The sequence below is a fragment of the Hippocampus bargibanti genome, linkage group LG12 (genome assembly GCF_051943395.1).
Source record: "Hippocampus bargibanti isolate YZ-2025 linkage group LG12, ASM5194339v1, whole genome shotgun sequence".
Lineage (NCBI taxonomy): Eukaryota > Metazoa > Chordata > Actinopteri > Syngnathiformes > Syngnathidae > Hippocampus > Hippocampus bargibanti.
Window position 1 is genome coordinate 14,861,432 of NC_142745.1, and position 13,569 is coordinate 14,875,000.

At 41.7% G+C, this 13,569-nt stretch overlaps 1 protein-coding gene across 2 annotated transcripts in view; it reads left to right on the forward strand.

Moving 5' to 3' along the window:
• Positions 1–4,796: 4,796 nt before the first annotated feature.
• Positions 4,797–13,569, forward strand: part of klhdc8a (kelch domain containing 8A) — a 39,778-nt gene continuing 31,005 nt past the window's right edge. For both annotated transcript variants that reach the window (XM_089010771.1, XM_089010772.1), the window contains exon 1: positions 4,797–4,929. The gene's annotated coding sequence lies outside the window, so the exon portion shown is untranslated. The remainder of the gene's footprint in view (positions 4,930–13,569) is intronic.

The following is a 13,569-nucleotide window of genomic DNA, read 5'->3' on the forward strand; positions in this document are numbered from 1 at the left end:
TAATTTGCAGCTACTACTTCTCTTAGGGGGGCAGAACATTTTTGAAGCTTGTTGGATGGACTAATTAGAGTCTCCATCGTTTTGAGTAATGCTTCAGCGAGAGTTCTGTGGAGCATTTGGCTGTACGTGAAGTATTAGGTCATTCATTGCCATTCACGAATTTATTCAGGAATTGGAAATATGACGCACGGCGTCATTCCTGAATTGGTTCGGTTTTTATTTTTTCATGCTTGGGTGCCGATAAAGCGCTGGCCATTGCCTATGGTAATTTTTCCCCTTCCACAAGAGGGCAGCATTTCCCTCTTTTCCACATAAGTGCTTTGTTCCAGCTTCAGCTATTGTGCAAGCGCTATATCAACCAATATGTATTGCATTGTATTTTGGACAGTCACCCTCATTTCAAGTTCATATAACTCCAGACCCATATCATTTAGGAATTAACTCTTTTTTCTGATGACAGAAGAGAGTTTAAGTTTTCTAACGCTGCATTGCATGTTTATGTCATCCTAAAAGTCAATATTCTGTGTGTCCTGAAATTTGAGTGAGAATGACAAAATACCTGGCACTGGAATGGACACTTTTTTTCCACATCGTCTGGCAGTGAATGAGTTAATTGGATTTTTCAATGTATGTTTGGCCACACGCATGAGCAAGAGCAAGAGCTGAGATTTATTTGCAGATATACAGTAACGCATGTGAATAATTCTGGGATAATTGTCTTTTTAATAGTATTATGCCAGCACAGGAGTATGCGCGTGTGTGTGTGTGTGCGTGTGTGTGTGTGTGTGTGTGTGTGTGTGTGTGTGTGTGTGTGTGTGTGTGTGTGTGTGTGTGTGTGTGTGTGTGTGTGCGGGTGTGTGTCTGTGTGTGTGTGTGTGTGTGTGCGTGTGTGTGTGTGTGTGTGTGTGTGTGTGTGTGTGTGCGCGTGCGTGTGTGTGTGTGTGTGTGTGTGTGTGTGTGTGTGTGTGTGTGTGTGTGTGTGTGTGTGTGTGTGTGCGTGTGCGTGTGCGTGTGTGTGTGTGTGTGTGTGTGTGTGTGTGCGTGTGCGCGTGCGTGTGTGTGTGTGTGTGTGTGTGTGTGTGTGTGTGTGTGTGTGTGTGTGTGTGTGTGTGTGTGTGTGTGCGTGTGCGTGTGTGTGCGTAAGGAAGATGTCGGGCGGCGGGGTTATCGTCGAGTGAGTGGTTAGCACAAAGCCGAAGCCTGTGGAGAAGACAGAGCACTCCTGTTTGTTAAGTCAATAGGTTCTTTGTTCTCCGTGCACGGAGGACAGTTGGCCACACCGACTGTGACTCCATCCTTCTCCACAGTCTACCTGATCCCCCAACAGCATCTCTGTCTCCCGTTCCAGCACAGATCACTTCGCAATCTGTCACTCTCCATGAACCACGTACTTACAGTGCACATATTTCAATGATATGTGTACGTCTCTGTCTATCTTTCATTTGCCTAATACAGTGACACCTCGGCTTACGAACGCTTTAGCTCACAAACTTTTCACCTTACAAACATTAAATTTGCGAGATATAATCTTGGCAAACTAGTTTTCTGCGGACGGACTAAACCACACAGCGCCGCGGTGGCTCGCGGACTAGTTTTCCACACCCCCTTTCTTTGAGTGCAGACGTGGTCTGTTATCGAGTGGAGTATTTTTGCTATTATGGGACCAAAAAAGACGCACCACAGGCTAGTGTAAAACCGAAGAAGACACATAAGAAAATTAAGTTTGAGCAGAAGAAGGAAATCCTCGAAAAACACCAACGAGGTGTGCGTTTGTGTGACTTTGCATCCCAGTACCAGTATGCTAAGTCGACCATTGCTACGTGTGGCCAACGGTGTTCTGTGTTGTCTAAGCAACGGTCTCAGGCAATAGAAGATGTTGAATAAGTTCTGTTGATTTGTATTAATGAAAAACAGATAGCAGGGGACATTGTGAGTGAGGGTATTATCGCCGACAAAGCACGGAAACTTCACTCGGATATCATCAGGAGGGAACTCCATCAATGACCATCACAAAGGTCAATAAAATGACTTTATTATACATATTTCTTTCATTCCACTCCAATAGCACATTTATTATACATAAGATAAGGTATATTTTGTGTAGTTTTAAAGCTTATTTAGTAGAAAATTATGTTTTATTGAGGCCGGGGAAGGGATTATTGTATTTTTAATGGTTTCTTATGGGAAATAAATGTTTGGCAGACAAACCATTCACCCTACACACACTTTCTGGGAACCAATTAAGTTCGTAAGCTGAGGTATCAGTGTACTCTTATCTCGAGACTTTATTAGCGTGTTCGACTGGGAGGGTTTGTTTTTTTTAAACCTTGGACAGAGAACGTTTTGTTTGAAAAGATGGAGTAGAAGACAGCTCAAGGGAATGAGCAAAGATAAGGGGGGGGTCGGGGTTGATGTGAGACGGAGTAAGAATGAAACAGTTTCAGATTTTCTTCAGGTACCTGAAAGAAGTCCAGGGATGGCATTATGGAGGAACTGCCAACTTGATGTGTGAGTACATCAGAACAAAAAGAATCAAGGAACAAGAGGAGATGAGATATTGTTTTAACAATATTTGGTCTCAGAATGACACTGAGAAAAGATTCATGCTATGAAGGTGTCGGATCTTTCGCTCCTCATCCGAATTGCTTTTTTTACTCCCCTTTCAAACCATCTATTTTCTTTAGCTACGATTTTAAAGAGTTACTAGCATAATTTTACTTAGTTGATGAAGTCTTCGGATGAGAAGCAAAATGTTAGACACCTTCCAAGAAGTACAGATGACGGCTGAAGAAACATTTCCCTTGATGGACCACTCCTGTAACACACAGACGTAAAAAAAATTACATTTCATAGCTTTTTTTCTGATCAGAATTAAAATCAGTATCATATTTATTGCCAAGTATGTAGAACAGGAATTTGTCTCTGTTAGAATATGCTGCACTAGTATCATCATAAGAAAAATTGAGGCACTATATACTGTTCTATTTGGGTTCGTGTTTAGAGAGTGAATGGCGACGGGGGAAGAAGCTGTTTAAATAACTGCTGGATTTGGTGTGCATGGATCGCTAGCACCTGCCTGAGCGAGGGGAGTCGCTGGAAAAGGTGGTGGGCAAGGTGTGGAGGGTCCAGTCGGATTTTCCACGCCCTTGTTTGGATTCTTGTAGTGTGCAATGTGCAAGTCCTCGAGAGTGGGTAGGGCGGTGACAATGATCTTAATGTGATTTCATTTTAAGCTTAGCTTGTTTCATTTCTCTGTTTGAGAAGTTCCCATGTTGTTAAGATTTCTCTCACGTTGAATCATTTGTAAATTAGCGTGCTATGGGCCATTTCCAAATTAGCTTCCCTATGCTGATTTGTCGCTGCCATCAGAGTGCTCTGCCTGCCTTCCTCCCCAGTTCAGTTGCTTCCCCTGCGTTCATGTTGACTCATCAATTTTCAGCCAATTAATAATCCAGAAAATCCGCAGGCTGTTGTTTTCATCTCCGCATGCCTCCGATATTGGCCGCAAGTTAAAAATAGACCTGAAGTGTGACTTTAGCGGGACAGTCGAGTTGGATGACTGACTTTTGCTGGAAATCCTCTGCAGGGTTGTTAAAAAGTGCAGTGCTAAACTCTACTGCAACTTTATGTGCGCAAAGTAAACGTTGACTTCTGCTAACTCTGCCTAGCGACTCGTTGCCGTGTTTTATGGCTTTCTATTCCTATGTGATTGATTCGACCATGTCACATAGGGTCTAAAGCCGTTGGATACGGAGTGGCAAGTCTTCAAACTGGATGACAAAATGAGGTGTGGGTTCAAGAACGCCTTCTACGGCGAGCCGATGCTATATGTGCACGCAGAATCAGAATCAGACATAAAATAAAAAACAAGATATAAGCATAATAAAAAATGTCATAAAACTGGAGTGTATGCTGTAACTGTGCAAACATGTTTCATAAAAAAACTGTACATAGTGCAAGTATAAAAAAATCATATTTGATATACTGTATGTAGCTGTATTGCATTAACATCGTGGCTGTGCTATTTACAGTTGTCAGAGATATTCGGTCGAACACAGGAAGATTGTTTTTTACTGCCGGCAGGGGACATAGCCATTCATGACCGACGCCCAACTTCTGCAGCTATTTATTGAGAGGATATGCAAATTGAAGTGATACATTTGTCAAACATAGTCTTCTTGATTTGAATTCCACACCCCTGGACGTCCCAAGCACCAACATCCATAAACCAACAGAACAGAGACAATTTATTTAGTTGTCCTTCTCATGAACTGATAGATTTGTAACCTGGCTAATGACTTGTTTGTGTGAAGGAGTTTACCAAGTCCTAAATTATGTCCTGTGAAGGAGTTGACCAAGTACTAAATCACTCCAAGGCCAGATCTCCTACATGAAGATGACAGGTTAACAGGCTGTATCTATTCACCTCAGATTGACCCCAGGTTTCTCTGTGCTTCCACTGTGGGCTTTGTGTTCCGCGGCTAACTCACCTCGAAGCTTTTAAATATGATAACTTCTATTCTGTCTATTCTCTATCAACAGTACAAGAGTCCAGGTTTTTATCACTCAAACTTTATTGTAGATAAAGTTGAGCAGCAGCATATTCAAATCAATGCCAACCTTTCTTGTCTCCTTCCATTTCAGGGCGCCATTTGCTTCATAGGAAAAAAATCGGAATGCATCCATGGCATATAACATTCTAGTTTTCACTAATTTCTCATAACAGAGATATGTTTTCATTTTATAATTTCTTTTTTCTTTCCATCTTCTCAACAGGTCTTTGTGAGAGCGGCTATTTAGTCTGGAGATGCCCTTCACCTGTCTATGTTTTTGTGGCCTCAACAGCTTCTGCAACAAGAAAAAGATATTGAAAAAGCAGCTCCTAGAAGAGGAAAGTGGAAAGGTCGAAGAATGGAAGGATTCGCATACGTATGTGTAACAGCCATTACTGACCTCACCTTTAACTTTAGAATTGTGACTTTAGAATTGTAAACACGGTTAAGTCAGGATCAAAATCTGAATTGTCATCATATAGTTGTTTTTTTTTTTTCGATTGTGGTTGACTTCCTCACTTGCACACTGCTAGAATTGAAACAAGGGTGCGGGGGGTCCAGTCGGATTCTCCGCACCCTTGTTGTGCCCACCACCTTTCCAGCACCAAAAACACAAACTTAATTGCATCACAGACAAACATGGCTGATAGTTTTAAAGACACAAGCATGTCCGGAGTAACTTCGTAGAAAAACAGAATAAACACAGAAAATCCGACGGGACCCTCCGTACCCTGCCCACCATCTTTTCCAGGGACTCCCCTAGCTCAGGCAGGCGCTACCGATCCATGCACACCAAATCCAGCAGACACTTAAACAGCTTAATCCCCGTCGCTATTTAATCTCTAAACAGTAACCCAAACAGAACTGTATAGTGACTCCATTTTTGTTATGATGATACACATACACATACACGAACACACACACACACACACACACACACACACACACACACATTCATGAACATGCACACGCACATAGACACACACACATGAACACACACACACATGAACACACACTCATGAACATGCACACACATACAAACATGCACATGAACATGCACATGGCAAATATTCACCTGCACACGCACGTGCACATACACTCACACACACGTGAACACACATGCATTCATGAACGTGCACACACACACACACGCACACACACATGAACGCACACACACACATAAACACACACACACACACACACACACCCATGAACATGCACACACACACACAGAAGCATGCACATGCTCACACACATAAACCGTTACAAACATATGCACATGAACACGCACACACACGTGCACATACACACACACACACACACACACACGCACGTACACACACACACACTCACACACACATACCGTAATACTGAGGTGTCATTAGTGTTTGTGATTATGCACGACACGTTCAGTCAGGCAGCGGAGATGTAATTAACCTTTTCCAGCAGGAAGCAGATGCCAGAATGTCGCGCGCACACACACACACACACACACACACACACACACACACACACACACACACACACACGCACACACACACACACACACACACACACACACGCACACGCACACGCACACACACACGCAGACATGCACACACACACACACTCTCGCTGTCAGTGAAACAAAGCCACCGTCCTGGTGTCAAGGAGACAAAGTCCCCAAAAGCAGTGCCTGCCACTCGCTGATAATCCCTCCCCCCCTACCCCCCACCTTACATTTTACATTTAAGGTTTGTAGACCATCTCAGCCATCCATCTCTCTCCTCCCAGCCTCTCGATTCGTCTTTCTGGTTGTCTTTCAGCTTGTTGAAATGTGGACAGCCACGTGCAATTCTCAGTCAAATGACAGTTTGTTGTCCATTATTCCCAGCGCAAGCTTTTGAAATTCAACAAAGCTTGAAGCCATTTCACGACGTCCAGGATTCGGGACGTTCTAAGGATGTTCTAATGAGGAACAGAGCGAGTGAGGGAATGCTGGCGGGAAAATCAGGGGGGAGACTGGAGTGGATACACAAAGGAAAATGGGGGGTTGAAATCTCCACAAAGCAGTCGTGCTAATTGGCTACTGTGGGTAACTTTCCAATGAGAGGGGGGGGATGTGTGCGGTGCTTGGGTGTCAAGACTGGGAGAGTCACGGAAAGAACAAGCTGATCTGTCTGCATTACATTCGTTTAATGCTTGCTCCGTTTCACCTCATTAACTCATTCACTGCCATTCACGGATTTATTCGGGAATGGAAAATATGACGTTGGAGTGCCTTTCCCAAATTCCCAAAAATTCGAGTTTTGGTTTTTTATGCATGGGTGCCGATAGCGCACTGGTCAGACCTCTGGCCATGTTTTTCCCTTCCACAAGGGAGCAGCGTTTCCTTTTTGTCCATGTTAACGCTTTGTTCCAGCTTCAGCTATTGTTTAAGCGCTGTATAAACCATTATGTATAGTACTATATGTAATGCATTGTATTTTGGACAGCCGCCCTCATTTCAAACTCAGATAACTCCAGACCCATATCACTTAGGAATTAACTCTTTTTTTCTGATGAAAGAAGATACTTTAAGGTTTCTAACGCTGTATTGAATGTTGATGTCGTCCTAAAACCGAATATTCTGTGGGCTTTGACTGAGAATGACATAAACCCTGGCATTGGTGCAGATACATTTTTTTGCACATCATCTGGCAGTTAATGAGATAAATATTTGTAGCTGTAACAGTGAGCGATTTGAAATTAGGAACGGGGCACCGCTCCCATGCAAATGTGTGTGCATGTGGGCAGGGGGGTATGGGGGTCCTTTCTCCGCCTCCCTTTATGGATCATAGCAATAGCTCACGGATTATAATTGAAGGACAAAAGGTAAAAATAGACGGCGGCGTATGACTTGTGCCTGAGTGGGATGGGAGAGGAAGGTGTGTACGTGTGAGAGGGAGGTGGCAGTGAAATTAAGTCCTGTCGCATTGGATTTGGGTCAAGAATGGGGGAGACGGAACTAGTGGAAGAGGGGAGTATAACAGGCAGTGTGGACATTAATTACTTTCTCCAACCTCAGTCTCTCCCTTCTCTCCTTTGAGACTTCGTCACTTTTTCACACAAACACACACCGAGGGAAGGGGATGAAGTACGAATGGGAGAAAAAAAGGCTATAAAGACAAAGGACCAGCAGCGGCAAATAAAAAAAAAACAAGAAGAATATACAGTGATAGCTCAGTTTACGAACTTAATTGGCTCCCAGAACGTGTGTGTAAGGTGAAAAGGTCGTCTGCCAAACATTTATTTCCCATGAGAAACCATTAAAATGAGAATAATCCATTCTCAGGTCCCCATAAAACATAATTGTCTACTAAATAAGCCATAAGGCTACACAAAATATACCTTATTTTATGTAGAATAAATGTCCTATTGGATTGTAATGGAAGAAAGAAACTGTACAGTGTAATAAAGTCGTTTTATTGACTTTTGTGGTGGTCATTGATGGAGGTGCTTCTTGATGATATCAGAGTGATGTTGCCATGCTTTCCCAGCGATAATACCCTCACTCACACTGTCCCCTTCTAGCTGCTTTCCCTTAATCCAAATCAACAGAAGTTTTTCAACATCTTCTATTGCCTGAGACCGTTGCTTAGACAACACAGAAACATCCTTAGCCACACGTAGCAATGGTCGACTTAGCATAATGGTACTAGGACGCTAAGTCACACAAACGCACACCTCGTTTGTTAAAGTTAGCCTGTGATGGGGTCTTTTTCGGTCCCATAATAGCATAAGTACTCCACCTGATAACAAATCACGTCTACACTGAACGCACTCAAAGAAAGGGGGTGACAAAAACTAGTCCGCCAGCCACCGTGGCGTTGTTCGACCGCATGGTTTGGTGTTCATCCGCCGAAAACTAGTCCGCCAGCCACCGTGGCGCGGTGCGGTTTGGTTCATCCGCCGAAAACTAGTTTGTATTCCAAGATTATATTCTCGCGAATTTAATATTCGTAAGGCGAAAAGCTCGTGAGCTAAAGCATTCGTAAGCTGAGGTATCACTGTATCATGAGAGAGAAAGGGAGGCCAACCTCAACTAAGTTATCTTATTCGAATATTCATTTCTGCAATTCCGCCCAATTATTTTTTTTTTCCAGTCTGATGAAAGGATTTGATTTTCTGATGAGAAAAAAAGGCTACGTTTTCGTATGCGGCAATGAATGTTGATGTTGTCCTAAAAGTCAATATTCTGTGGGTCCTAGAATTGGACTGACAATGACAAAAGCCCTGGCACCGGAGTGGACACATTTTTGCACAATGTTTGCCAGTCAATGAGTTCAAATGCATCTATGAATAAATAATGTCAGTACCCAAATGATTGAAAAAAGCTATTTTGCCTGAAAGCCATGATGAAATGATTATGTAATATCTGTCCCAGTTTTGAATGAAAGCATTTTTCACTTGGAAATGATTCCTCAGTTTAATAAAGGCGCAAGCCCCGCTGATGCACATTTTATATCGCTTGATGACATTCAATGTGCATTTTCCACTGCGGTGCATTTTTTTTTAATAAAGGCAATACCTCTTTCTACGCAATGGTGTGCCGTGTGGTTGTTTGAAGATGTCGAGATGAAAACCATTTTCCTCAAATGCCTTTTTGACTAATTGGCAAAGGAATGCAAATTTCATCGGATGGGCTGCTGTTTGGAGGTGGGAGAAGGGAAAAAAAGATGCATCAGTTGGAGGCGAAAAGGAGTGATGCAGATCACGACTCACCCTTCCTCCTTCACCCAACAAGGGCTGATTAAACTGATAAACTGTGCCAGAATGAGGGGGAGAAGGACATGTAAATAATGGAAGAGGAGTGTGTTCACGTCAAAAGTCTGTGGGAGAGGTGAGAGGAGAGATGGAGAAATGGATGAATAATATCTGCATCTCTGTACATTATGGCGAAGCTGTTTAACTCATTCACTGCCATTCGCAAATGAATTCAGGAATTCAAAATAGGACATAGAGCGCCATTCTCACATTTGTTTGGGTTTTGTTTTTTTCTGTCTGTCTATCTGTCTGTCTGTCTGTCTCTCTATCTATCGCTGTCTTTCCCTCTGTATCTCTCTCCGTATCTCTCTGTATCTCTCTATCTCTATGCGTCTCCCTTTCCCTCTTTCTTGTTTTCTCTCTCTCCATCTCTCTGTCTTTCCCTCTTTTTCTCTCAATCGCTCCCTATCACTCTCTCTATCTTTCTCTTTCCCTCTTTCTATCTCTATCTCTCTATCTCTCTCTCTCAATCGCTGTCTATCTCTCTCTCTTTATCTCTGTCTTTCCCTCTTTATCTCTCTCTCTCTGTCTTTCCCTCTGTCTCTCTCTTTCCCTCTCTCTATCTGTCTTTCCCCTTTCTCTCTCTTTCTCTCACTCCATCTCTGTCTTTCCCTCCCTCTTTAGCTCTCTCTGTCTTTCCTTCTTTCCCTCTCTCTATCTCTATTTAATCGCGTTCTCTTTCCCTTCCCCCCTCTCTCTATCGCTAATATCTCTCTATCTCTATCTCTCTATCTATCTCTTTCTATTTCTCTTTTTCTCTCTCTGTCTTTCCCTCTTTCTCTCTCTCTCAATCACTCTCTCTCAGTATTTCCCTCTCTCTCTCTCTCTCTGTCCTTGTTTCTAATGAGCTCTTCTCGTACAGGAGCGTACCGCCGTGTACAAGGTATCCACAAATACTCCCTTCCGCCCAAGGCTAGATTTCCTACCCGAGGAGGACAGTTTAACAGGCCGGTTCTGTTCATATCAAAGTAAAAATCGAAAACATCCTACTTTATTTCGGAATTTCAGAAGTTAGCTGTTGAATTTTAAATTTAGAAGAGGATGTTTTGTTTTGATTATTATCACACGCAGCCTGAAAAACCTGAATGAAGGTATCAAAACAATTCTTTATATCCCTTGAAAGTTTATATTTACTTTCCTTGCTGTTGACATTGAACTGACAGATGGTAGCGGTTTCACTCTCGCCATTGTTTGGAAGGAAAACTTGAGGAAATGTAAATGTTGAGATGGTGACATAACTCGATATTTTATGGGCTGGCAGGATGTGTCTTACCTTACTAGAAACACACATAATCACGGATATGCAGCAAAGACAGGCAAGACTAACTTGGAATGTACAAAAGAAATCGCTTCTATTATTAGAGAAGACAAATTAAATAAACAAAAAGAACAGAATCTGGCTGTAAATGTCAATACAAAAAAATTAGAAAAGGTTAAAAAAGTTAGGGAAATGTTCATGTTACGGAAAATAGCAGGCTTTTTCCTCTCCCAAAAACACAAGTCTTATGTGAACATATCGATCAGTGTTTCTTGTACATTCATTTCCACACAAAAGGCAACCGAGAGCTTGGAGAAGAAAGGGTGAAAAGAAAGTAGCAATGAAAAGTCTGGAGCTTTAGAAAAGCTTCTCACTCACAAAGCCAGGCTTTCCCCCCCAAAAAAGACTCTGGGGGAGGCGGCTTTGAGGATGTAAAATTCAATTCATCAATTTGAAGATAGACTTGCTTGTTACATAACACGCAAGCTGCTGTGAATCAGAAAAAGTGTTTCAACTAGCTTTGAATGGGCCTGTGAACAAGTACAATGACTGCATATATTTCGTGTGACTTTTTGTGCCATTACGATTACATAAAAACATCACACTTTAAATTCGTGTGAAAAAATCCTTCCATCCATCCATCCATCCATCCAAAAAAAGTTGGACATCATTACGAAAGGTCGGACTCGCAAAAATAGCAAATAATATTGCAATTTTATGACAGCGTTTCTTAAGTTTCTTCAAGTAACAAGTTATTTCCTGGAAAACGGCACAATCTAGTGGACGTGCAGTAAATCACACCACACTATGTAGCACGACTGAAGGCCTTGGAGTGAATGTATGGGTCGTTACTACCCAGAAGGAGGAAGTCAAGGACTCTAAGATTAGTTTGCTGTCCGCATAGCAGAAATCCACAAGATGGGAAGTTGATGGATGAATACATGGATATATGGATGGAAACAATGGAATATTGTTTTAAGAAGAAGTACGGATGTCATCATGGCTGTCAGGAAGCCTGACTAAACCTTCAATGTAGCCGCAGCTTCATGTTTGTGCGAGAGCATGTGCCTGACAGCCTGTCTTACAAGGTTTTTAATGGAAAGCAAACTTTCCCTCCTTGACATCCAAGACTCAACTCAACTTTACCAGAGAAAAAGAACAGTCTAGGGAGACTTGACACACTGACACTCAGAGTATTACTCTTGGAATATATTCTTTGCTGTCACAAACTTTTTTTCAAGGTGGACAGCTAGAGCCAAAATCCAACCCTGCACTTCTGCACTGGAAGGACCAGGCCACCACCAGGTCACATGTGGAGTTAAAGGGTGAAACCGCTGCCTTTAACTTCAAATATTTAATAATATTTAGGGGATATTAGAAGATTATTACTGTCCTCTCACTGGTCACAAAAGGAGGAACACGTTCGCTACACAAATAATGACATCAAATGACATGAGCTGTCTCCAAAATGTGGTCTTAGTAAAGACAAATTTCAACAGGTATTTATTGAAAACTCCTTCTGTACCTACGCATACAGTACATCAGATTGTTTTTTAACTTTTCAATTTTTCCGACTTCAGCAGACAGTTATTATTATTATTATTATTATTATTATTATTATTATTATTATTATTATTATTATTCAAATGAGTAATTTTATCAACTCAGTTTCAGTTGGGTCTCAGGGAAGAGTCGCTGGCATTCTTCGTAACTAGTGTAGCAGCGACATCTAAAGGTAAGTTACAGTACTGCAACTCCCACCGTCAGTAAAAACGAGGGTCTTTCAATCAACAAGGTTAATATTTTTTATCTTTTAATGCGGATAAGGGTTTTTTGAACGACACCAGTCCAAACATTTGTACAGTGAGACCTCAACTTACGAACTCAATTGTGTGTAAGGCGAAAAGTGTGCATCTCAAAAAAGAAATTCCCATAGGAAACCATTAAAAAGGGAATAATCCGTTCCAGGGTTTCCATAAAATATAGTTTTTAACTAAATAAGCCTTAAAACTACACACAACATACCTTATTCTATGTATAATAAATGTGCTATTGTATGGTAATGAAAGAAATACACTGCATTGTATCATAAAGTAACAAAGAGAGGCACATTACATGAGGACTGTAATAAAAGAAATAAACTGTGCTGCAAAATATTTTTTTTTTCAACTTCTTCGATTGCCCGAGACCGTCGCTTTGAGAGCACGGAAACACCTTTTGCAACAGACGCACCTTTGATGGCTTCTGTGTTCCGGAGAATGGGAGCAATGGTTGACTTAGCATAGCCGTGATCGGCCACTAAATCACACAAACGCACACCTTGTTCGTGTTTTTCAATTATCTCCTTCTTCTCAGCGACGGTGATTTTATTTTGTGTCTTCCTGGGCTGTACACAAGCCTGTGGTGGTTTTTTTTTCGGTCCCATCATAGTAAAATTATCAGCAAAAAGCTCCAAGTAGGCGATCGACGTGTGCATTCAATGAGAGGGGGTGTGCAAAGTAGCGCCGGCTGGAGCGCTGTTCGGTCGTGTGCTTCCGCCGAAGATTACTCCACCAGCCGTGGTGGGTGTGTATTATGAAAATAGTGCTTATTATAAGGTTTAATTTTCATAAATTAGAGTTTCTTAAGACGAAAAGTTTGTAAGATAAGGTGTTTGTAAGTTGAGGTCTCACTGTATAATAAAGGAATGCAGATGCCTCTTATATTAAAATAAAAAAGGCAGCGTCTATTTGTAGAAGAAGTCCTTCAACCGAAAAAAAATCGCCATTTATTGAATGAACCTCGTAAATTCGGCAACCGAAATATCTTGTAATTTGGGCTACGGTTTTACTTTTCAACCTGCATCTTGGCAATATAGTCGTTCTCGTCAAATGAACACAAAGAAAAAGTATTTTACTGAACGTGAAAACAGGCTTGTTTGATTGAAGACAGAGTTTATATGTCTTGGAAGGAATGCAAGTTCTTTCTCAACAG